Here is a 24561-nt window from a genome sequence, read left to right as displayed (position 1 = left end):
TGAAGTGCACGTGGCTTTAAGCCATTTTCTAACCAAAAAAACCTGATTTATCAATAGGTAAAAATGGTAAAATTGCAGTCTTCTCCTTCATGAAGACTGTAATTAAAGTTACATAAATGGAAACATTTTAATCATAAACTCTACAATCAAAATAAAGTTGGTAATTTGATACTGTTTTTTGAAAAGTTATATTTTGGTAATACCTCTTGGACATAAGATGCAAAAAGTATGGTGTAAGACTAGGGAGAAAAAGAACAGGAAAAGCATTTACTGGATTTTAATTAAAACATTATTTGTTGAGAGTTGCACTTTTCTAGAGTGAAAGCAATGTATATGTTATAAAAACTAATTTAAGATTACTCTATGCTCACAAAGAGAAACAGCTGGGTTTTAGCATTTGTGTGTATTTAAGATCAGTGTTCACTGAGAAAAGGAAAATCTATAACCATTTGGAGAAGAAAATGAAAAGTTAGCTTGCTCATCATTCTGTACAAAACATTCTTTATGGGCACATGGAACATAAGCTCATCAGGTTTATAACCCAGCCACTTCCAGTTCTTAGAACACTTAATCTCTTGATTAGATGACATTTTTAGTTGAATATTTTATACCCAGAGTTAGAAATTTGTACAATATAATCATTTATCCACATTGCTACAAGGCAGCATCACTAAAGACCCATGAACCATGACCACACGTTCACTCTGACTTTTGGAATTCTGGGCAATTCTGGGGTAGGATGAAAAGATGGTGACTCGAAGAGCACAGAGCTTCCCTTCACTCCCACATCTTTGCGTTGATTCAAAATCTAATCTAATGACTCTGAGTATCTAGAGAAGGAAAATCCCCACTACACATTTATCGACTGCCTCAAAGGAGATGCTCATGCCTTAATCTTTCCAAATCAAGTCAGCAGGAGTAAAGAGAAAGTAATGATTTGAAAGGACACCTGATTTGTAGCCATGACAGCCTTTGCTAGCTGTCGGCAAACACGCCTGTGATATTCCAAAAATGATGCAAATCTCAGACTCCCCCTCTAAAAATGGTAGAATTTCTGAATCTCTTCAGCCTCCACTAGAAGGAATTTTCACCATCTGTGAAGCAACAAGACACAATTGAAGAATTCAAATAGTTGACAGACCACCTACCTTATGCTGCCAGAAACAGCATAATCCTAATTGAATGCAGATATGAAGACCCTTGTTTTCCCTCTCTACCATGCCTTGAATGTGCAGGCACTGCTTTCTGAGGCAGCCAGATTGCAGGTTCTCTGTCCCCGTCCACCTCCACCCCACAAGTCCATCAATATCCATATGAGAATTGCAGGCCCCTGAAAGCAACTGGGCAGGATTTAGGAAGGAACTAAATGGTCCATTGCTTTCTGGGATGTATAGCGCCCACCATGCCCCCAGCTCCAGAGCAGTAAAAGAAGGGACAAGGATAAGGAGGGTCTTTGTGGCAGTGCCCACTGCAGGATGCACGTTTGTGTACATTACATGCTTTCAGAGGATTTAGAGCTTTGGAAAGTGAAGGAAAGAGAAGATACTGCTTTTTCCTTCAGAGCTGCATTAAATGACATTTTGCTACTAGAAATGGGCCTAGGCCAGGATTTCTCAACCTCTTTTCTATTGACATTTGGGGCTGGGCAGACCAGTAACCATGTCAGTAACCATCCCCACTCCCACACCCCGCCCCACCCTGTGAAGAGATGTCCAACACTGTCTCTAGATTATGTTAAATGTCCCTCAGAGCAAAATCACTCCTGGTTGAGAACCACTGGAAGAAGACAAACAAAGAATTTAAGAAGAGGTTATTCAGCAAGAAAAAATGACCTAGGTATGTAGATCAGAACAGATCACTGAGCTCTAGATAAAGATCTTTAACTCCTGATATTTACTGTGAACACATTGTATGCCAAGTGCTGTTCTAAGCATGTTGCCATGTTATTTCATTTATCCCCAGACCCTGCTATGAGGTAGGTACTCTTATCTCCATTTTGCTACAGAAGAAATGGAGACACAGAAAGGTAGGGCATGGGCCCACTCTCAAGTCAAATTGAGTCAAATCTGATTCAATCCCAGATAATCTGACTCCAGAGGCAGCTTTCTAATCACTAAGCTATAACCATGTATGCCTGTACAGTCCTTTATAAATTGTGGGGCACTTTCCCAGTTTAATCCTACCTCTCTCCCTGATTCACCTATATTCCATGGTGGTTTCTTCCTACAGGCTTAACCTCAGGCAGTTTAAGAGTCTATTTTGACTAAGGCAGCAGTACAATTGTAGCACCAGACCTATCCGCTGGGGCCTGGCACTCATCTCAGTCTTTTTATTTAGACTCTGGAATGTCTGAGTTGAACCACAGCCTTCCCCAACTTTCTTCTACATTGGCCTGTTCCCCTGGCTCCTGTATTATTTTCTTTTTAAGTGTTTTAGACAACCTGAATCCCATCCACTTGGCTGAGATTTGATCAATCTAGAATCACCTGCCCCAGTGGTGTTATATTTCCGTGCCCCCTCAGCAGTATATGAGAGTGTACTCTTGAGGCATTGCTCCCCTCGTTGGACTGACTTGCCAAAGATGGACACTGACCTTCATCAAACCTGAAATGGTTGTGCCCCTTGGTCCACAGTATTTAGGGTTAATACTGCCTTACCCTCAGGGACAAACCCTGTTATACAGCCAGTTCCTCTAGTCTGGTCCTTCTCACCCCAGGCTTCCACTGACCTCCCTAGGGAGCCCTCTAAAAGTTCACGCTTGACCTCTCTCCAGTCAAGGTAGGGAGGTAGTTAGCCTTCAATTTTGTTTTTTTTTGTTCGTTTTTGTTAGAAGTTATTTTGATCTTCCAAATAATTTATATAGCATGCATGGTATATCTTTTGATCCCATTTGAGCAAAGCAGCTCAGTGACTTTACCTAATATGGCAGTGCTATTGAAGTGGCGAAGCCAGCACTTAAACCCAGGCCATGAAAACATAGATCTTTAGGGCTTGAAAGGCCTTTAAAAGTCATCTAATCCAACCAAGTAAACGAAACTTGGATCTTCTCCATAACATCTCTGCCAAGTAGTTAACTAGCCTCTGTTTGAATGCCTTCCCTCACAGGACAGCTCAGTTTCATCTTTGGCTAGATCTGACAGTCATTTGTTTAATCATTCTCACATTCTTTAATTCACCAAACAAGTATTTCAGGGCCTAATATGTGCATCATCAGATGTTACGTGGATACTGAAGTAATTTCTGGGAGCAACTTTAGTTACAGATAGAGAATGGAAAGTTCTATACGAGGGCTACTGATAAAGTGCTGTGGAAACTGTTGGAGAGTTTCTTCCTTCCACTGATCTGAAAACTGTCTTACTGTGTAGCTTCCAAAATTTGGTCTTAATTCTATTCTTCTCAGTCATGAGGAAACAAACTACTTTTTTTTTCAACATTGCTAGTGTGTCATCCTTCAGTTGTTTCTCATAAAGAACTTCTCAGATCCCTTTTTCCTCCTGATTACTCCTCCCTGAACCCATTTCAGTTTGTTTATGATTCTCTGAAAGAGTTTCCCTGTAGCTGAAAAGCATGTGATGTGGACTGGTCTGAAGAGAAGTGGAACTATCATTCTCTCATTTTAGATAAAATAATTCTACAGGGCATTAGAACTATTTTGCTTTTTGGAGACCACATTCATCCATTATTGTTTCAAACTCACCTTACTATTACCTAAAACCCATAGTGCCAGGTGCTCTGAAGGTAGTGCAGAGACTAAGATCCCACTCTTAACATGTCTTATCCTGTCAAATTATAATATTGCTCATGTGACTGACCACTTACAACTTAAAGTTAGTTATTGTTTTTGATTGAGGTCAAATACACAAAAGGTAAAATCTACCATTTAAACAAATTTTAAATGTACAGTTGGCCAGCATTAAATATCTTCACTTTATTGTATGATGGTCACTGCCATACATCTCCAGAACTTTTTCATTGTCCCAAATTGAAGCTCTGTGTCCATTCAACTAACTTCCCTTCCCCTTCCCCCTGGCCTCTCACAGTGACCATTCTACTTTGTTGCCATGAATTTAACTACTTTAAGTAGCTCATATAACTGGAATCATACAACAGTTGATTTTTTGTGTGTGACTGGCTTATTTCATCTACCATACTGTGTTCAGACTTCATCTATGTTATAGCATGTGTGAATTTCCATCATTTTTAAGGCTGTATAATACTCCATTGTACATACATACTACATTTTGTTTATCCATCCTTCTGTTGATAGACACTTGGGTGAGTTACTTCTAGCTTTTTGCCATTGAAAATAGTACTGCTATGAATGTGGGTGTGCAAATATCTTTTTGAGACCTTACTTTCAATTATTTTGGGTATATACCCAGAACTGGAATTGCTAGATTGTAAGGAATTAATAATTATTTTTAATCCTTCAGAATGTTTTTTAAAAATGTATTGCTTGGCTCTCCTAGAGCATTTTTGTTTGCTTGTTTGTTTTGTTTTAGATCTCACTTAGACAAGATATCTGAGAACGCAATGGCGACCCACTCCAGTACTCTTGCCTGGAGAATCCCATGCACGGAGGAGCCTCGTAGGCTGCAGTCCATGGGGTCTCAAAGAGTTGGACATGACTGAGCAGCTTCACTTTCACTTTTCACTTTCATTCACTGGAGAAGGAAATGGCAACCCACTCCAGTATTCTTGCCTGGAGAATCCCAGGGACAGAGGAGCCTGGTGGGCTGCCGTCTGTGGGGTCACACAGAGTCGGACACGACTGAAGCAACTTAGCAGCAGCAGCAGACAAGGTATAAAATTTCAGGTCTGGATAAATTTAGCTGAGTTTGTAATCTCCCTTATCAAATCTGATATTTGTTGATGGCTAGTGCCAATTTTTGAAAAGCCTGTCTTGGAATAGTAAGAGCACCAGATGCCAATTACGTATTGAAAAGTATTAAAGATACTAGATACCTATTGGTAAAACACCAATGAAGATATATATTTTTGTATCCTTTTGTATAGGATTTCTCCTTTCCTCACAATGAATAGTCCATGTTCTAGTAGTGTTGGGCCACACGAATAGCATGTCAACGTGACTATGCTAAACATCATGTTGCCCTCGGAGTTTAAAAGATGAATACTGATTTAGTCTCAGTGTCACTTGAGGGCTCCTCCTTACCCTGTCAAATCTGACAAACATCAACAGCTGTCACTGTCTCTCTTGTTTTCTCCCCTGACTACTAAAAGCTAGTAGTGCAAGGCTGACGCCATGTCATTAAGAATCAGTTCTCTAAAACAATATAATTTAAGTACTCAGGTAATAACAAGGAACCTTCATCTACAGTGGAGTTCTTATGACTTTTTCCTTTCTAAAATATCAACTTACAGCATCAGACTTTCTTTACATCAGACATTCTATGAAATTGCTTTACATAAGGCTCATATATGTGAAAGACATAAGCTATTGTCACTTCATACCTTTGAAATACGAATCTTTTCACTATATTCCATATCTGTTTAATATTTCACTTAAGTGTACCGTATCCCCTTTTATAAGCAGTGAATCATCAGAATGTTACAGGACTGTCAACAACCTTAGTTCAGTTAATGTTCCCCATGTCATACAGTGTGCTATGGTTGTTGTTTATTGCTAAGTCATATCCGACTCTTTTGCAACCCCGTGGACTGTAGCCCATCAGGCTCCTCTATCCATTGTATTTCTCAGACAAGAATACAGGTTCCTCTGTCCCTGGGATTCCCCAGATAAGAATACTGGAGTGGATTGCCGTTTCCTCTCCAGGGGATGTTCCCAACCCAGGGATCGAACCTTTGTCTTCTGCATTGGCAGGCAGATTCTTTACCACTGAGCCCCCTGGGAAGCTCTTCAGGCAGTGTTCTGGGTGCTGGTATATACTGGTGAGCAAAGTTTAAACATAGCCGCTCCCATAAGGATCTTATACTTTTAGAGGACGGTGTTTACATTCTAAAACCTGTTTGTCTCTCAACCTTCTTCACCTTAGTAAGTGCATCATGGCCATCTAACCAGCTGCTGAAGCCAGAAATCTAGGACTTCTCTTTGGTTTTCCTCTCTCAACCCTCCAGATCCCTTCTGGGCTACCTCCAAAATAGATCGTGGCTACATCTACTTCTCTTAACTCGACTGCCATTATCTGAACCCAAGCCACGGCTGTTTCTAGTCTGGATTCCTATAATCACCTCAATAACCCCCTAACTGGTTTTTCTAGTTCTACTGTTGTTCCCCTTCCGTTCTTTGCCATCTCTCCAGGAACTAGTGATCTATTCAAAACCTTCCAGGGGTTTCTCATTGCACTTGTAATAAAATTAAAACCCCTATAAAGCTCGGCATGATATGTCCCTGCCTTTTCCTCTGCAGTGATCTCCTGCCCCTCCCTTCTCTGCTCACTCTGCCCCAGTCACATTGGCAATCTGGCACTCCTTTCATTGCATAACAACGACAAGCTCTTCTCAGCCACACAACTTTCACATATGCTCTTCCCTCTGCCAGGGATGCTCTTACCCTATTTGGCATCTCTTTACATCCTTAAAATTTAACCTTATAGGTTTTCTCTTCAGGGAGGAATTCCCTGAAAATGCTGGATAGGTCTCTCCATTAATGGGTTTGTGTGTGTGTGTGTGTGTGTAGGGGAAGAGTGTAGAGATCAGTTTAATTGGAGTGAACAATATTGGACCAAAGTAAACTAAGGTCAGGGTCTTGGAATGGGTGAAGACCAGGATGAAGAACTAATTTTTGCTGAATATTTATCACATCTAGAATGACCAAAGGAATTGGGACAGAGGCAGGGGTCAGGAAAGCCAATTAGGAAAATGTTGACATATTCCAGGGGTACAGATAAGGACCAAAACTGGGGCTGAGGAAGAAATGATGTAGAATATTGTCCCCCCAAGATGTTCATGTCCTAATGCCCAGAGCCTGTGAATATACTCTCTTACATGGTAAAAGGGACTTTGCAGATGTGATTGCATGTGTGCGTGCTAAGTCACTTCAGTTGTGTCCAACTCTTTGCGATCCCATGGACTGTAGCCTGCCAGGCTCCTCTGTCCATGGGATTTCCCAGGAAAGAATACTGGAGTGAATTGCTATTTCCTCCTCCAGGGTGTACTCCCAGCCTAGGGATTGAACCTGTGTCTCTTATATCTCCTGCCTTGGCAGGCAGGTTCTTTACCACTAGCACCACCTGGGAAGCCCCACAGAGGTGATTAAGAATCTTGAAATGGGAAATCACCCTAGCCTATCTGGATATTTCTAGTGTAATGACAAAGGTTTTTATAAGAGAGAGGCAGGATGGTCAATGTTAGGAGAACTTTATGTTACAATGGAAATAGAGATTGGAGTAATGTGGACACAAGCTCAGGAATGTGAGCAGCTTCTAGAAACTGCTGTTAGAAACAGATTCTCCTCTGGAGCTTCTAGAAGGAATCAGCCTTGCCAAAACCTTGATTTTATCCCTATAGAAGAGAATAAATTTGTGTTGTTTTAAGTCACTAAGTAGCTGGCAATTTGTTATAAAAAAGGGGCTCAAAGACATAGAAGCAATAGGAAATTAATACATGGAGGAAGAGATGGATATGAAAGACATTATAAAGAAAAATGGTTTCTGACAAATGACTAGATGAAAGGAGAAGTTCTGAGAATCAAAGTAATTCCAAGATTCTGAGTCTAGATTATGGTGGCATTAATTTCTGGGGGAAAACATGAGTCAATTATATTTTTTTGCCTGTGTTCCAGGGAGGGTATGTAAAATCAAGCCTACCTTATATGAGGGTTTGATTTGGGGGCTTCAGGAAGGGGCCCTTAGGAGGAAAATGCAGCCCCCACATTGCCCAATGATGCTTATATCCTTTAGATATGTTATATTAGTTAGAGATGAACTCACTTCATTTAAAATTCCCTTCTGGGAGAGAATGGCCAAGTATTATTACATATTACATGTATTATTATTACATATTAGTATGAATGAGCTTAGAAGATTCTTAGATTTGGTAAATGGTTGAGGTAAAGAGTCCATGAACAATCTAGAAATCTTATGTGAGTTATTATTAAATCTTATGTGAATATATGCACCAATTTTGTGGGGACAGCATATAAGTTTCATCAGATTCTCAAAAGGATAGAAGGTCAAAAAAGAAAATTGGGAATCATGCATTAATAGTATGCATAGTCAAGGCTATGGTTTTTCCTGTAGTCATGTGTGGATGTGAGAGTTGGACTGTGAAGAAGGCTGAGTGCCGAAGAATTGATGCTTTTGAACTGTGGTATTGGAGAAGACTCTTGAGAGTCCCTTGGACTGCAAGGAGATCCAACCAGTCCATTCTAAAGGAGATCAGCCCTGGGATTTCTTTGGAAGGAATGATGCTAAAGCTGAAACTCCAGTACTTTGGCCACCTCATGTGAAGAGTTGACTCATTGGAAAAGACTCTGATGCTGGGAGGGATTGTGGGCAGGAGGAGAAGGGGACGCCAGAGGATGAGATGGCTGGATGGCATCACTGACTCGATGGGCGTGAGTCTGAGTGAACTCCGGGAGTTGGTGATGGACAGGGAGGCCTGGCGTGCTGCGATTCATGGGGTCGCAAAGAGTCGGACACGACTGAGCGACTGATCTGATCTGATAAGAGGACAGAAGGGGATAGGCAAAGAGCAAGAGGAAACAGAAAGGGCAACATATCAGAAATAGATTCACAGACACTGAAAAAAAGATTATGGTTACCAAACACAAAAGATCCCGAATAGCCAAAGCAATCTTTTTTTTTAATTAATTAATTTTTTAATTGAAGGATAATTGCTTTACAGAATTTTGTTGTTTTCTGTCAAACCTCTACATGAATCAGCCATAGGTATAAAATATTCCCTCCCTTTTGAACCTCCCTCCCATTTCCCTCTGCATCCCACCCCTCTAGATTGATACAGAGCCCGTTTGAGTTTCCTTAGACATACAGCAAATTCCCGTTGGCTATCTATTTTACATATGGTAATGTAAGTTTCCATGTTACTCTCTTCATACATCTCACCCTCTCCTCCCCTCTCCCCATGTCCATAAGTCCGTTCTCTGTCTGTTTCTCCATTGCTTCCCTGTAAATAAATTCTTCAGTACCATTTTCCTAAATTCCTTATATAGCCAAAGCAATCTTGAGAAAGAAAAATGGAGCTAGAAGAATCAACCTTTCTGACTTAAGACTATACTGCAAAGCTACAGTCATCAAGACAGTATACTACTGGCACAAAAGCAGAAATATAGCCAATGGAACAAAATATAAAGCCCAGAGATAAACCCTCGCACCTTATCTTTGAAAAGGAAGCCAAAATATACATTGGAGAAAAGATAGCCTCTTCAATAAGTGGTGCTGGGAAAACTGGACAGTTACATGTATAAGAGTGAAACTAGAACACCTCCTAACACCACACATAAAAATAAACTCAAAATGGATTAAAGAGTTAAATGTAAGGCCAGAAATCAAAAAGCTCCTAGAGGAAAACATAGATAGCACACTCCTTGACATAATTATCTATGACCCACCTCATAGAATAATGGAAATAAAACCAACAACAACACAAAAAATAAGTGGAACTTAATTAGAAGCTTTCACACAGCAAAGAAATTATAAACAAGGTGAAAAGACAACCCTCATAATGAGAGAAAATAATAACAAATGAAACAACTAACAAAGGATTAATTTCCAAATTATACAAGCAGCTTATGCAGCTCAATACCAGAAAAATAAACAACTCTATGAAATAGTGGTGGAAGACCTAAAAACATATTTCTCCAAAGAAGACATACAGATGGCTCGTAAGCACATGAAAAGATGCTCAATATCACTCATTATTAGAGAAATGCAAATCAAAACTACAATCAGGTATCACTGGTCAGAATGGCCATCATCAAAAAATCTACAAACAAATTCTGTAGAGAGTGTGGAGAAAAGGGAACCCTCTTGCATTGTTGGTGGGAATATAAATTGATACAGCCACTATGGAGAAAAGTATGGAAATTCCTTAAAAAACTAGGACTAAAACTACTATATGATCCAACAATCCCAATTCTGGGCATATACCTTGAGAAAACCGTAATTGAAAGAGACACATATACCCCAGAGTTCATTAAAGCATTAATTACAATAGCTAGGACATGGAAGCAACCTAGACGTCCATTGACAGATGAATGGGTAAAGAGGTTGTGGTACATGCATACAATGAAATATTACTCGTCCATAGAGAGGAAAGTATTTGAGTCAGTTCTACTGAGGTAGATGAAACTAGAGCCTATTATACAGAATGAAATAAGTCAGAGAAAAACAAATATTGTATATTAACACATATATATGGTATCTAGAAAGATGGTTCTGGAAAACCTATTTTCAGGGCAGCAGTGGAGACGCAGACATAGAGAACAGACTTGTGAACACTTTGGGGGAAGGAGGTGGAGGGACAACTTGAAAGAATAACATTGAAACACGTACATTACTACATGTAAAATAGATAGCCAGTGGGAATTTGCTGTGTGATGCAGGGAGCTCAACCTGGTGATCTCTGACAAAATAGAGGGGTGGGATGGGGTGGGAGGTGGGAGGGAGGTTCAAGGGGGAGGGGACAAATGTATACCTATGCCTGATTAACATAGGGCAGAAACTGACACAATATTGTAAAGCAATTATACTCCAATTAAAAATAAAAAACTTATGGGTACCAAAGATAGCAGGGGTAATGAGAGGTAAATTAGGAGTTTAGGATTAACATATATACATTATTATATATATAATAGATAAACAACAAGGATCTACTGTATAGCACAGGGAATAATACTCAACATCTTATAATACCCTATAAGGGAAAAGACCTTTGCCGACAAAGGTCCGTCTAGTAAAAGCTATGGTTTTTCCAGTAGTCGTGTATGGATGTGAGAGTTGGAACATAAAGAAAGCTGAGCGCTGATGAATTGATGCTTTTGAATTGTGGTGTTGGAGAAGACTCTTGAGAGTCCCTTGGACTGCAAGGAGATCCAACCAGTCAATCCTAAAGGAAATCAGTCCTGAATATTCATTGGAAGGACTGATGCTGAAGCTGAAACTCCAATACTTTGGCCACCTCATGAGAAGAGCTGACTCATTTGAAAAGACCCTGATGCTGGGAAAGATTGAAGGCAGGAGGAGAAGGGGATGACAGAGGATGAGATGGCTGAATGGCATCACCGACTTGATGGACGTGAGTTTGAGTGAACTCTGGGAGTTGGTGATGGACAGGGAGGCCTGGTGTGCTACAGTCCATGGGGTTGCAAAGAGTCGGACATGACTGAGCGACTGAACTGAACTGAAGGGAAAAGAATCTAAAAAAGAATATATATATATATGTAGGTATTACTTTTGTAGCACAAACTGGATGGCTTAAAACAGCAGAAATGTATTATCTCATGATTTTGGAGGCTGAAGCTCAAAATAACAGTTTTGCAGTTGGTTTCTCCTAGAAGCTCTGATGGAGAATCTTTTCTCTGTACCTTTTCCCTCACTTTTGGTGGTTGCTTGGCATTCCTTGACTTGGTCACTCCAGTTTCTATCTCCATCGTCACATGATGCTTTACCTGTGTGTTTCTGTGTGTTCACATGGCCTTCTTATAAGGATACCAGTTGTTGGATTTAGGGCCTTCCTAATCCAGTATGACCTCATCTTAATGGACTCTATTCCAAATATGTTCACATTCTGAAATTTTTATGTAGACATGAATTTTGGAGGGAAATATTTAATCCACGACACCCTCCAACCCATTTACCCTCAGAAATATCAGTACATTTCATCAGAACTTAGTGCTAATAAGGCCCAGGGTGTATGTTTCATTTCAGGTACTGGACAGGTCAGTTTAGTTGGTTCTAGCCTGACAGTTAGATATTTACCTTGAAATTTTATCCAAGTAATTAAAAAGGCAAGGACTTGGATGGAATGGTACAAATCTACCCCTAAAGGCTATGAAAGTGAATGCCTACCTGATGGTTGGTTAGTAAGAACACTTTCTTCGATAACACGTGGGACACGCTGGTACATGTAACAAGGTGGTTGATGGCAAACGTGATTGGACCATAATGGATGCTAGAAATCATTACACTAAAGTTTCTTTTTTTTTAGAAAGGGACAATAAATACCTTCTCCAGCTACCGTTCTATTGCTGGATGACACAAATTCTGATGTTTTGCTTTTTAGTTTGCTATGAAACTCGGTGAACCATCAACCCATTGTTACTAGCTTGTGTGTAATGCAACCCATTGTTACTAGCTTGTTCAATGCATTGAACATGAAAATGATTAACAACAGTTTGAATTTGTACAGAACTTCCTTTCTGGAATCTTTTATTTTTGGCAGATATATGGAAGGATTGGGGGAATCATATGATCTCAGACAGAATTTCAGCAAAAGACCAGCCACTTCAATCATACATTTTTATGCATGTAGCTAATTTTCGATATGACTATTTAGAAACAGTTAAGCTGATTTTTAGATGTGTACCACAGGGCTTTTTACTTTACTAGAAGATTTTTTTTGTTGTTCTAGTTGAGACTTATGGTGGCTTACAAAATTAGCACCATAAAGAAAAATGTAAACCAAAACAAACCGAAACAAAACAACCTCATTACTGGTAAGTGGACAGAGGCTACTTAAATACTGCATAGGTACTTGGCTGGTGTTATCCTTTGTTAGAGATATATTGGCAATACATTACAAGAACTTAAAGAGACTGTGTTCTGCCTAACTTAGCATTTGCACTTTTAGAAATTTATCTTAAGGAAATAATCAAGACTGAGGGCAGATATTTTGCTGTGTTCATCATGTGTAGTTATGTTGCACTATTGTTTATAATGGCAAAGGATTGAAAATAATTTAAACATTCAATAAGTGGGAAACAGATTAACTTATAGTATATTTTGTGGATATTTGCATTGTTTAAACTGATGTAGAATAGTATTTAAATCTATTGAAGACATTTAATATATTGTTAAATCCAGAAAAGGCTTCCCAGTTGGACTGGTGGTAAAGAATCTGCCTGCCAGTGCAGAAGACACCAGAAATGCAGGTTCCATCCGTGTCGGGAAGATCCTTTGGAGAAAGAAATGGCACCTTTTCCAGTATTTTTGCCTGCAGAATCCCATGGACAGAGGAGCCTGGTGGGCTACAGTTCATAGCATTGCAAAGAGTTAGACCTGACTGAGTGACTAACACCTTTCACTGCATGCTTGGTTGTGTCTAATGGCACACAAATTCAGAAAGCATGGTGTATACATATAGGATGAAAACAAAATGCCAAAGGCCAATAGAAAGTTATATACCAGTTAATACATTCCCCTTTATACAAGGGGATAGCCATAAGGTTTGGAAACACAAACAATACTGTTTTATTTTTTTACAGACATATTAAGTAAATTACATTATGTTATAGTATACATCAACTTTACAGATGTAACTGCATTGATTACTTATTTCTTCTGGAGTATGCTAAAAGTATAGGTTTATTTAGTAAAAATGAGAGGGAGAAATCAGGCAACACACTGCAGATGCCTCTGCTAGGATTAAGAAAAGTATTAATGAATCACACTCATTGCAACATGAACTATGCAATTGCTCCAAGGTTCTATTTCACGCAATCTTCAGGGACAAACCAAAGCTCACCCTAAAGGCATTCTTAGGAAATGCTCAACCATCAAATCTTGTTAATGTTAATTAATTTCCACCTATATGACAGTAGTGAGTTTTTTATATCTAAGGTGCTTGTGTCTCATCCAAATGGCTTGATAAGAACAAATACAAACATAAATTATGAATAGTTTCAAGAAAAACAAAGGATTAGTCATAATGACTGTAGGATCTTTGTAGTCAGGAAAGATGCTTCTTGTCCTCTACATATAGAAGACTTTTAATAAATACTTAAGGATTATTTTATTGATGGCAATATTGATTTATCATATCTTTCTTCCAAGTTATTTTTTCACATTAATAAATTAATGTGATGTATTACAGGACAGTTTTCAATAACCCTAGATAATTTCAGTTCAGTTCAGTCACTCAGTTATGTCTGACTCTTTGCCACCCCATGGACTGCAGCACACCAGGCTTCCCTGTCCATCACCAACTTCTGGAGTTTCCTTAAACTCATGTCCATTGAGTCAGTGATGCCATCCAACCATTTCATCTTCTGTCATCCCCTTCTCCTCCTGCCTTCAATCTTTCCCAGCATGAGAGTCTTTTCCAGTGAGTCAGTTCTTTGCATCAGGTGGCCAGAGTATTGAAGCATCTGCTTCAGCATCAGTCCTTCCAATGAATATTCAGGACTGGTTGGATCGCTTTGCAGTTCAAGCGACTCTCAAGAGTCTTCTCCAACACCACAGTTCAAAAGCATCAATTCGTCAGCGCTCAGCTTTCTTTATGTTCCAACTCTCACATCCATACATGATTACTGGAAAAAACATAGCTTTGACTAGATGGACCTTTGTCGGCGAAGTAATGACTCTGTTTTTTAATAAGCTGTCTAGGTTTGTCATAGCTTTTCTTCCAAGAAGCAAGCATCTTTTAATTTCATGGCTGCAGTCATCAACTGCAGTGATTTTGAAGTCCAAGAAAAGAAAGTCTGTCACTCTTTTTATTGTTTCCCCATCTATTTGCCATGAAGTGATGGGACCGGATGCCATGGTCTTCATTTTTTGAATGTTGAGTTTTAAGCCAACTTTTTCACTCTCCTCTTTGACTTTCATCAAAAGGCTCTTTAGTTCCTTTCTGCTTTCTGCCATAAGGGTGCTGTCACCTGCATATCTGAGGTTATTGTTATTTCTCCTGGCAATCTTGATTCCAGCTTGTGCTTCATCCAGCTTGGCATTTCACATGATGTACTCTGCATATAAGTTAAATAAGCAGGTGACAAAGAATAGCCTTGATGTACTCCTTTCCCAATTTTGAATCAGTCCATTGTTCCATGTCTGGTTCTAACTGTTGCTTCTGACCTGCATACAGGTTTCTCAGGAGGTGGGTAAGGTGGTCTGGTATCCCCATCTCTAAGAATTTTTCACAGTTTGTTGTGATCCAGACAGTCAAAGGCTTTGGCATAATCAGTAAAGCAGAAGTAGATGTTTTTCTGGAATTCTCTTGGTTTTTCAATGATCCAACAGATGTTGGCAATTTGATCTCTGGTTCTCTACCTTTTCTAAATACAGCTTGTACATCTGGAAGTTCTAGGTTCACATACTGTTGAACACTAACTTGGAGAATTTTGAGCATTACTTTGGTAGCATGTGAGATGAGTGCAATTGTGCGGTAGTTTGAACGTTCTTTGGAAACATTGCCTTTCTTTGGGATTGGAATGAAAACTGAACTTTTCCAGTCCTGAGGCCACTGCTGAGTTTTCCAAATTTGCTGGCTTATTGAATGCAGCACTTTCACAACATTATCTTTTAGGATTTGGAATAGGTCAACTGGAATTCTATCACCTCCAGTAGCTTTTTTGTAGTGATGCTTTCTAAGGCTCACTTGACTTTGCATTCCAGGATGTCTGGCTCCAGGTAAGTGATCACACCATCATGGTTATCTGGGTCATAAAGATCTTTTTTTTTTGCACAGTTCTTCTATGTATTCTTGCCACCTCTTCTTAATATCTCCCGCTTCTGTTAGGTCCATACCATTTCTGTCCTTTATTGTACCCATCTTTGCATGAAATATTCCCTTGGTATCTTTAATTTTCTTGAAGAGATCTCTAGTCTTTCCCATGCTATTGTTTCCCCCTATTTCTTTGCACTGATCACTGAGGAAGGTTTTTTTTATCTCTTCTTGCTATTCTTTAGAACTCTGCATTCAAATGGGTATATCTTTCCTTTTTTCCTTTGCCTTTTGCTCCTTTTCTTTTCTCAACTATTTGTAAGGGCTCCTCAGACAACCATCCTGGGAATATATAGGCCTCTTTGATAAACTCTATTAAACAACCAAAAAAATATGAGAACTGTTTTACAACCAATTTTTCCGTTGAGTATTGACTTGACTGACAAAATGTGTAATTTGTTGGAGGCTCTGTGGTACCAAGAAACACTGTTGTGATTGTGTACTTTTACAGGGTGCATACCCATTACCTGCTAAATAATCATTGCTTTCCCTTTCTAGAGATGAAGACACCTGTTCCTCAAAAATATGCCTGTAGGACAGAATATTGTGGATGGCCTGGTTTTTCCCCCCTTTTTTTGGTTTTGGCCACATAGTGAGGCTTGTGGGATCTTTGTTTCCTGACCAGGGGTAGAACTTGGGTCACCACAGTGAAAGCTGCCCAGTCCTAACCACTGGACAGCCAGGAAACTCCCTGTTTCCCCACGTGTTTAATCTGATTTACCAGAAGTTTGTCTCTGTCAAAATTTTACCAAGTTAAAGTTTGTCTGCAGTGTAAGTAAATACAGAGAACAATAATTATTAAACAGTATTCCTACTGCGCTAAAATTTCTTTCAATTCAAAAATAGGCATATGCATTCAAGAAGTTGTGAAGAATGGAGCAAATCAATGTCCGTTCAGGTGGAGGTGCAGCAGGCTTGAGAATGGCCCCTGCCATTGGAGATGCCTTATTGATGCTCAGTGCTTCAGCTGGACCATGTGATCCCTTCTGCTTGTCAAAGGTTATTTTAGACTTTACCCCACTATTTATTTGTTTGTTTGATTATTTATTTTTGGTGTTCCAACAGTTTTTGGGGGAGCCTCCCTTGTGACTCAACTGGTAAAGAATCTGCCTGCAATGTGGGAAACCTGGGTTCAATCCCTGCGTTGGGAAGATCCCTTGGAGAAGGGAAAGGCTACTCACTCCAGTATTCTGGCCTGGAGAATTCCATGGACTGTATAGGACATAGTCCATGGGGTCACAAAGATTCGGACACAACTGAGCAACTTTCACTTCACTCACAACAATTTTTAATATAAACTTTCCAAACACACAAAAAAGTTGGCAGTAATGCATGGTGAACACCCATCTACCTACCATGTTAATCTATACTTAACATTTTTGCTGTACGTGATTTATCACATATCTATCCATCCCTTCATTCATCTGTCAGTCCATCTTTTAAAATAAAAATATTTTCAGAATAAGTTGCCAACATCAGATATTGCCTCCTAAATACTTCAGCATACATAGCATTAACTGGAGCTCAATTCTGTTTACAGTTCTTGTTGGGGTTAAATATGTTTAACATGAATGTTTTTCTTTTGGACAATTTCTTATGATTAGTGACTGTCTAGTTCTTATTATGACTATTTGGTTAATGTTTGCCTCCCCCTCCAAGGCTATAGGGACTGTTCCATTTTGATGCTCAGTGTAGAGTGTATCTGGTAGAGAACATGTGGAAGTCAGAAAAAAATGGATGGAAGACAGAGCTACAGAGATAGAAAAAGTAAACCATGGTACCTCTTCAAGCCAGTTTAAATATCTGCTCTTAGGACTATTGTTGTTGCTGGGGTCATTTAAAGCCATTTTGGTAAATGGAGCAGGACATGCTTAGTGAGGAAACTGCAATTTTACATTGGTTCAGTTAAGAAATTAAAATGAAGTGGAGTGTGTACAGTCACTGATTATTCTATAAAAGTAAGTTCCCAGGGTTCTGGATGTTTATTTGGTAAGGACCTTTATAGTACCTCAGTTTGTAATTCTGACTACTATCCCAACTCCATACTTGAGCCTCAGGTAACCAACTTTTTTTTCAAGATAAAATTTCATATGAAAAACCACGAGTCAGAGATATTGACCTAAATGCTACTACAAACCTCATATACAGGACATGAAAATAGACTCTTATTCTTTCCTTCTCGACCATGGGGAAACCTCCTTCCCACAGTGATTTCTTTTTGCCATTCCTCCAATTCTTTTTGGTGATACCATCGCTGAATTGGGATTATGTCTTTGTAAGAGACCTGGACTTTTGTGAAGCCGCCACATCTCTGGAGCATAAGGGAATTGTGTTAATCTTGTCCCTGGAGTTTCTAAAAAGGTATCCAGTGTGATTCAAACTTCAAAGGTGGGAATCATTTTCATAGATGACAGTTAGCTACCTGGTAACTGCGATCTTGCTTTCTTGCCTTGTCACAGCAGCGTATGACAACTTGCCACATGTCAGTGACAGCTTATATGCCAGCCAACAGTGCCCCATCCCCAGGATGTATTACTCCCCAAAACTTCTTTTCTGCTTGGTCAATCTAGTTAATTCTCAAAGATAACTGCAGACCTGACCTGATTTGAATGTCCTTGGGAAGAATCTGGCCTCACAGGACCTTCCCAGTTCAAATGGTAGGTTACAAAAATTCTTCCAGGAGTTAAGTCATTCCTTTGAGTTAAAATAGTACTTTCCCTGTATTTCTGTTCTGTGTTGCATATTTAGGGGTATGGGAGGTGGTGCGGTAGACTCATGAAGTCACTTTTATGAGAATGTTTTCTTCACAAGATTATCTGTGGATCAGACAAGGATCAGGGTAACTCGGAAAGCACTGTGACCTTGGGGAGGAGACGGAAGCTCTGAGATTCAGCGCCAGGGAAAGTAGGGGAGGACAAACTTCTTTATCTATTACTGGGTTTTAGGCCACTTAGTGCCTCTCAGATCTCCCGCTGATTTCTTTTCATGCTTCTCAGCAACCCCGCTAGTCTTCCCCAAGTCCGTTGCTGCTGTTGCTGCGCCGCTTTTCTCTTCCACCCCAACTCTCTGCGAGGTTCCCAGGAAAGCGCCGACCTCCTTCCCGCCTGTCCCATTGCGCAGCCCGGCTTTCGGCTTGGCGCTTCCTCCAGTCTTCCGAAGACGAGTGAAACAAGACTCCTCCATTGTGGATGGAATACAGTGCTTAACAACGCACCCTCAATTGTCACCTCTAGCTTTACCCGCTATGCCCAAGGCTTCTGACCACCTCCGCACAAATATTAAGACTCAGAGCTCAGAACCTGAAAAACCAACCGCTGATTAGTGTCCCTCCCTTCTCCGCCAGTGAAAAGCAATCCAGTTCCAGCGCTAATGCTCTGTATCTTGCAGTCGGATCTTCGCCGATACAAACCGACGCCGCTGTTCCCTCGCCGAGCCTGCGGTGGTCTTGTCACTGTGGGCTGCCCCCGCCTCCCTCCAGGGCCTGGGCCTTTCCCGGCTACCAGCCCGCGGATCTCGCCGCCCCGCCTCCGGCTCCACCGCGGCCACCATTGGTGTAGGTCCGCCCCAGAAGGAAGCCCATTGGCCGGCCGGGCCGTCCTTTACCCAGCGCATTCCGCCGCCCGCAGGCTTGCGAGGAAACTTCCTTATTATTGTGACGCCGAAATCGGAGAAACCCTAAGCCGGGTCGGTGGAGCTGTCACAGCCGGAATCCCGAGCGGCGGTTCGGCTGCTGCCGAGGTGCGCGGGGCGGGGGCTGGGGTTCTAGGAAGGAGGGCACCGCGGGGCTGCAGCCGCGCGCCCGCCGCGTTCGGCGCGGCTCAGCTGTCAGCGCTTGGCTCCCGGAGGCGCGGCTGCGGCTGCCAGGCGCTTTCCGCGGCGACCCGGAGCCGGGCGCGCGGGGAGGTCGGGGCCAGGCGCCTTCAGTGCCTGCAGGACGCGGGCGGCGGGGCTGCGCCGGGGCGGGGCGGGCAGGGTGCCCCTCTGCCTCGTGTACGCCTTCCAGGCGTTTTCAGAGCTCTCCTTCTGACCTGAAGAGCCCAGGCGCCCGGAGAGGCCGGAAGCCTCTTTAAAGACGGGAGCGCCCCCCACCCCGACTAGGGTGCCTGCGAACTGGGAGGAATTGCGACGCAGAAAGTCAAAAAGAGGATCCTCCCCTTCCTCCTCGCCTGCCCCTATTTAAATTCCGGGGCTCGGGTGACACCGTTGCGGTGAAGGGCCCGGAAGCTTCCTGGCGAAATGGGAGCCGCCGAGGCCTCTGCGTTTTGAGGGACTCCGGCTCCGCGAGGAGTTTGCTCTGCGGTCTGGGGGCTCGGCGACCGCGGTTCCCGGCAACACCCACTTAGCCGATTCCGTGCCGGGTTCGCCTGGTCGGAGTCCGCCTCCTGGGCGGAGCTGGGGCGAGGGTGTGTGTGGACACGTGTGTGTGCGTGTGTGTGTGCGGACACGTAAGTGCGCGGACGGTCGCGGGGGTGTCAGGAACTGGGACGTTCGGGGGCAGGTGGCACTTTGAGCCATTTATGAACGTGTGGAGTGGGCACACCGGGCAGGTGTAACCTGAAACAGACCAACCCGGAGCTGCTGTAGAGACCGCACCTAAAGCAACTGTGGTTTGGTTCGGGGTATGCTCCGTGGCACCGGGAAAATGTGTATTTGAACTTTGCTTTTGGTGTCTCAGTGTTTCTGATTGTTTTCTGATTGCACTTCACTTTAGCTTTTAAGTCAGCCCCATTTGGAAGTATCTTAAATTCAGAGCTAAGCCTTCCAGGATTTTGCTTGCATTCATTACGCACGAATGCTTTAGGAAAGACGATTCAAGCGCTCTCTTCCATTTTTGTGTCTCCTGACTCTTTCCACAAATAGGAAGCTATTTCTAGAACCTTTCATCTGATGATTTGATAACATCAAGTGGGCTGCTTTTTAAACTCCAGACTGAGAAGAAAGAAAAGCGAAATAAAATGAGAATTAACACCCTTATAAAATGCAGTGACTCTGAAGAGAGATGCTGTCTTGTTTTAGTAGGCGATTACTGTGAAGCTGTCTCTCTCCCTACTTTCTTTTACGGGGGGCGGCATTGTATGTTAGAAAAATAGAGTAATATATTTAACCCCCTTTTAAAGCAAAATAGAAAAATTACACATCATTGTCTGACCGCATGGAGGCTAGGAACCTTCTGGAGAAAGGATGCAGGAATCAAAGAGGAAGACTAGAAACCTCTTTGACAGAACTCCTCTGGCATGAAAGAAAGAAACACAGTTGGTTAGCAGCCAGTTTTACTTTTTCAGTGAGTAGTTGGGATCTTATTTTTGAAAAAAGAGATTTCAGAACGTTCCAAATGGTGTGGTTGGAGCCATTGGTTATAGCATTTCATTCTGAGTAACAAATTTAAATTTCTTAAAATCCACATAATAAAAGCTTTTTTCCCTTTACATAATGAGAGTTGCACCACTATTAGACATACAAGATAGTTTTGTTTCCATTTCAGAAATAAAAGTAATATTCTCCAAATTTCATGGCAGTTTCTTACATTATGTAGAAATAAAGTTATGATTACACTATCTTAAAATCATACAGCACTTTTTTTTTTTTTTTGAGAGACTAAGGTGCCTCTTAGATAGTCCCATCTTGTTTTGCATGAAAGAGGATGTGATGAGAAAGAAGGAAAAATAAGGAAGGCTTCAAAACAGTTGTGGCAAAATATGCTATAATATGTGTGGTACATGGAAAAAATTGAATTATTTTTCAAAAGTTATCTTTTTTAACCTAAATGGGAGATTTAAAAGTAACTCTGTTTTTACTTTTACATCTACTTACAAATGCTAGGAATTTTTAAATCTATGTCTCTAGGTTCTCTGTTAGCATTATGCTCTAACCAACTGAGCTAACTGTAAGTTCACTTTTAGAGGTGACATCTTCATAGTTGGTTAGTGCTTACATTATTAGCATTTAACCAAACTCCGGTCCTGAGTGAAAATATTTGGGGCATATTCAAGCTTGCATAATTTAAAGATATTTTCTTTTCAGAAGTTTACATTTCCTTTTGTTTTCAGTAACTTGAAAGCACTTTGTAGCATTCTGTTAATATATTGATGTTCGTTGTTTTTTCCTTTACTTTGCAGATCTGCAGGGTGAGGTGGAACCAGTCTGGCTTAAGTAACTGATGCCAAGTGTGTTACCCGTGGTAAGTTACTTTATTTTTCTGAACCTCAGTTTCCTCATCTTGTACTTGGGATGATATCTAACTCCCAGAACGGGTAAGAGGATTAAAGAGGATAATCTACATAAAGGACTTAGATTAATATAGCTGCCTAGAGAGGGACCTTAACAAATCCTGACTGGCTTCTTCCACTGTGATTGAGAGAAGAGAACAAGGTGAACCCAGGAAGTAGGAGACCTAGTTTCTGGTCTCAGCTTCAACCAGTTACTTCTCAGAGGACTGAAGTTAACTTCAGCTGCCATGAAAATGAGGTTAAAAATGTCAGTCTCTTGCCTAGAGGTTGGATCAAATGGACTTTTAAGTTCTCTATAATAAGATGATCCCTTTGATGGGATAACTCTGTCCCCTTTAGGCATTTATAACATTTAGAAATAGTACTTGCTGGTGTCAAGGGCGTGTGTTTATGTGTAAGAGCCAGTAAGTGAACTAATTTTATTATGAGGTTGGGTGGACATGGAGAGAAGCCTGGCTAACTGTTGAGATGGCCTTGCTCATCCCTTCTGTCTCTGGCTGACACAAGTTCTAATTCAAGTTGCCTGTAAACATCACCGTCAGCTAATATGAGTCAGCTAATATGAACTCACTTACTGTGTGCAACATCTTCTTTTAATGTTTGTTTTTAAAATCTGAGAAGGAAGATAGCTTGACTTTGTTTTATTTGAGTGGTGATATAGCATTGTGTTTAATAAGAGCATGGGCTTTGGAGTCTGGGAGATGATATTTGAATCCTGCCTTTGCCACTTTAAGTAAGTTGCCACCACAGCTAGTACTTATCCACCACAGCTAGTACTTATCCACCATAGCTAGTACTTATCTGTATGTTCCTGGGCAAGTAACTTAACCTTGCTAAGTGTTGAGGTTATTGTAAAGGACAAATTAAATACTCTATGTGAAGTTTTTTAGCACAGACTCAGACACACAGTAGGCTTGCAATAGTGGTAACTATTGCTTTTTCTTCATTCAACAGCTACTTATCAAGCTCTTCCTGTGTGCCAAACACTATTCTAGCCTCTAGGGGTAGAGAAATGAACAGAGAGACTCAGTCCTTCCTTAATGGAGCTTCCATTCCTCAGCTTTTGCATTGAGGAACACCGCTTTTTAAAGACAGCTTGGATTATAAAAGGCATTCTGCTTTCAGATCTGTGAGGGAAAGCACATTTAGAATGGAGGAAATACATTTTTTTGGTTACAGCTTAGGGAATGTGTATCTGATATTACCTGGCAGACAAAACCTAGCAACTTTAGATTGTGAGAATTCTGGTTTTCTCAGATTTGGGTTCTGTTCTTTGGGTGCTTAAGTAGCATCTACTGTGCTCCTTTGCTCTGCTGGGTACTGGAGATGTACAGATAAGTGAAACCTGGTTCCCTTCATGGAGTAGCTCTCAGTCTACACATGGATGGGGAATTGGTGGGTGAAATGCAGGAAGCAGTGATCCTACCTTAATAGTACTTTTCTTCTTCTTATATTGTGACGTATCTGAAAGCATAAAGCAATATGTGTAATATATGTGCTGCAAACAACAATCAAAGGGCAGAAGCAGAACATCAGCCACGTCCTGAAGCTCCCCCTATGCTCCTTCCAGATGGTACCCTCCATTGCTACATATATTAATACAGAAACCTCTCTTGGTCTCTGTATTAATATTGACTGTTTTTTAAATTTTTTTAACTTCAGCACCACTAATGTTTTTCTTCAAATACTTGTTACACTTGTGTTTGGACCTTGTAAAAATGCATCACATTCTGAATTCTTTTGTGACTTTTTGCCTGCCTCAGCACCATTTTTAAGATGTAGCAGAACTGATGCTTATAGATGGAATTAATTTTCTTTTTCACTGGTGTGCAGTATTCTATCTTATGCATGTGCTGCAGCTTATCCATTTACTTACAGGTGGACATCTGGGTTGTCTCTGTTCTATGTATCTCAAATAATCCTGAAATGAGCATTCTTGTGCATATGTCTTGGGGCGTATATTATGAGTTTCTTGCTGCATTATATATTAGAATAGCCACTAGCCATATGTGACTGCTTATATTAAAATTATTAAAATTAAATGAAATTAAAATTTCAGCTCATCATTAGCTACATTTCAAGTGCTCAGTAGTCACATATGGCTGGTGGCTCCCATATTGGACAGGACAGATACATAACATTTCCATCACAAAATTCTCAGTTTCCAGGTTTTATCTCATTTTTGATCTCCAATTCTCAGCATTGTGAAGGGACACTGTAGGTCTTTGGTAAGTTGGAGAGTGCTGGTCATATATCTAGGAATTTAATACTGTGCCATGGGGTATGTACATCTTCATCTTCACTAGGTAATAATGCACACTTGTTTTCCAAGGTGGGTGTGCCAACTTATACTTCCACCAGCTGTGGGTCAGAGTCCTGGTTGCTTTGTGTCCTTGACTTGGCACTGTTAGACTTTTTAATGCTTGCCTGTCTGGTCAAGTGTTTTTTTCTGAAGGCAGCTTATGGCTTATGCACACAATGGAAAGATCATCCTTCTAGAACGAAGCCCAGCACCAGGTAATAAAGAAGGTGCCACCTGGGGCAGAGTCATCAAGGGAGGGGTAGGAATGTTTCCTGTGTCGGCTAAAAGGGTCAGAAGACCAAAGTCCAGTTGAAGTTGGAAACGCGGAGTGGATTCACATTGTTGAAAACTTCTCTCTGCCTTCTGGGCTATTTC

General features: G+C 41.0%; 1 protein-coding gene across 5 annotated transcripts in view; it reads left to right on the top strand.

The window, feature by feature from the left end:
• Window positions 1–24561, top strand: part of HERC3 (HECT and RLD domain containing E3 ubiquitin protein ligase 3) — a 197541-nt gene that overhangs the window by 32572 nt on the left and 140408 nt on the right. The window contains exons 1-2 of one of the 5 annotated variants that reach the window (XM_061419699.1): window positions 19263–19395; window positions 21774–21835. The gene's annotated coding sequence lies outside the window, so the exon portion shown is untranslated. Of the gene's footprint in view, window positions 1–19262; window positions 19396–19644; window positions 20277–20305; window positions 20939–21773; window positions 21836–24561 lie in introns of those variants that run through there. The other 4 variants (XM_061419700.1, XM_061419701.1, XM_061419704.1 and 1 more) reach the window with 4 other exon arrangements.

The sequence above is a fragment of the Bos javanicus genome, chromosome 6, assembly GCF_032452875.1.
Source record: "Bos javanicus breed banteng chromosome 6, ARS-OSU_banteng_1.0, whole genome shotgun sequence".
NCBI classification, from domain to species: domain Eukaryota; kingdom Metazoa; phylum Chordata; class Mammalia; order Artiodactyla; family Bovidae; genus Bos; species Bos javanicus.
Note: the sequence above shows the minus strand (reverse complement) of the source record. Positions and strands in the feature narration are given on the sequence as shown.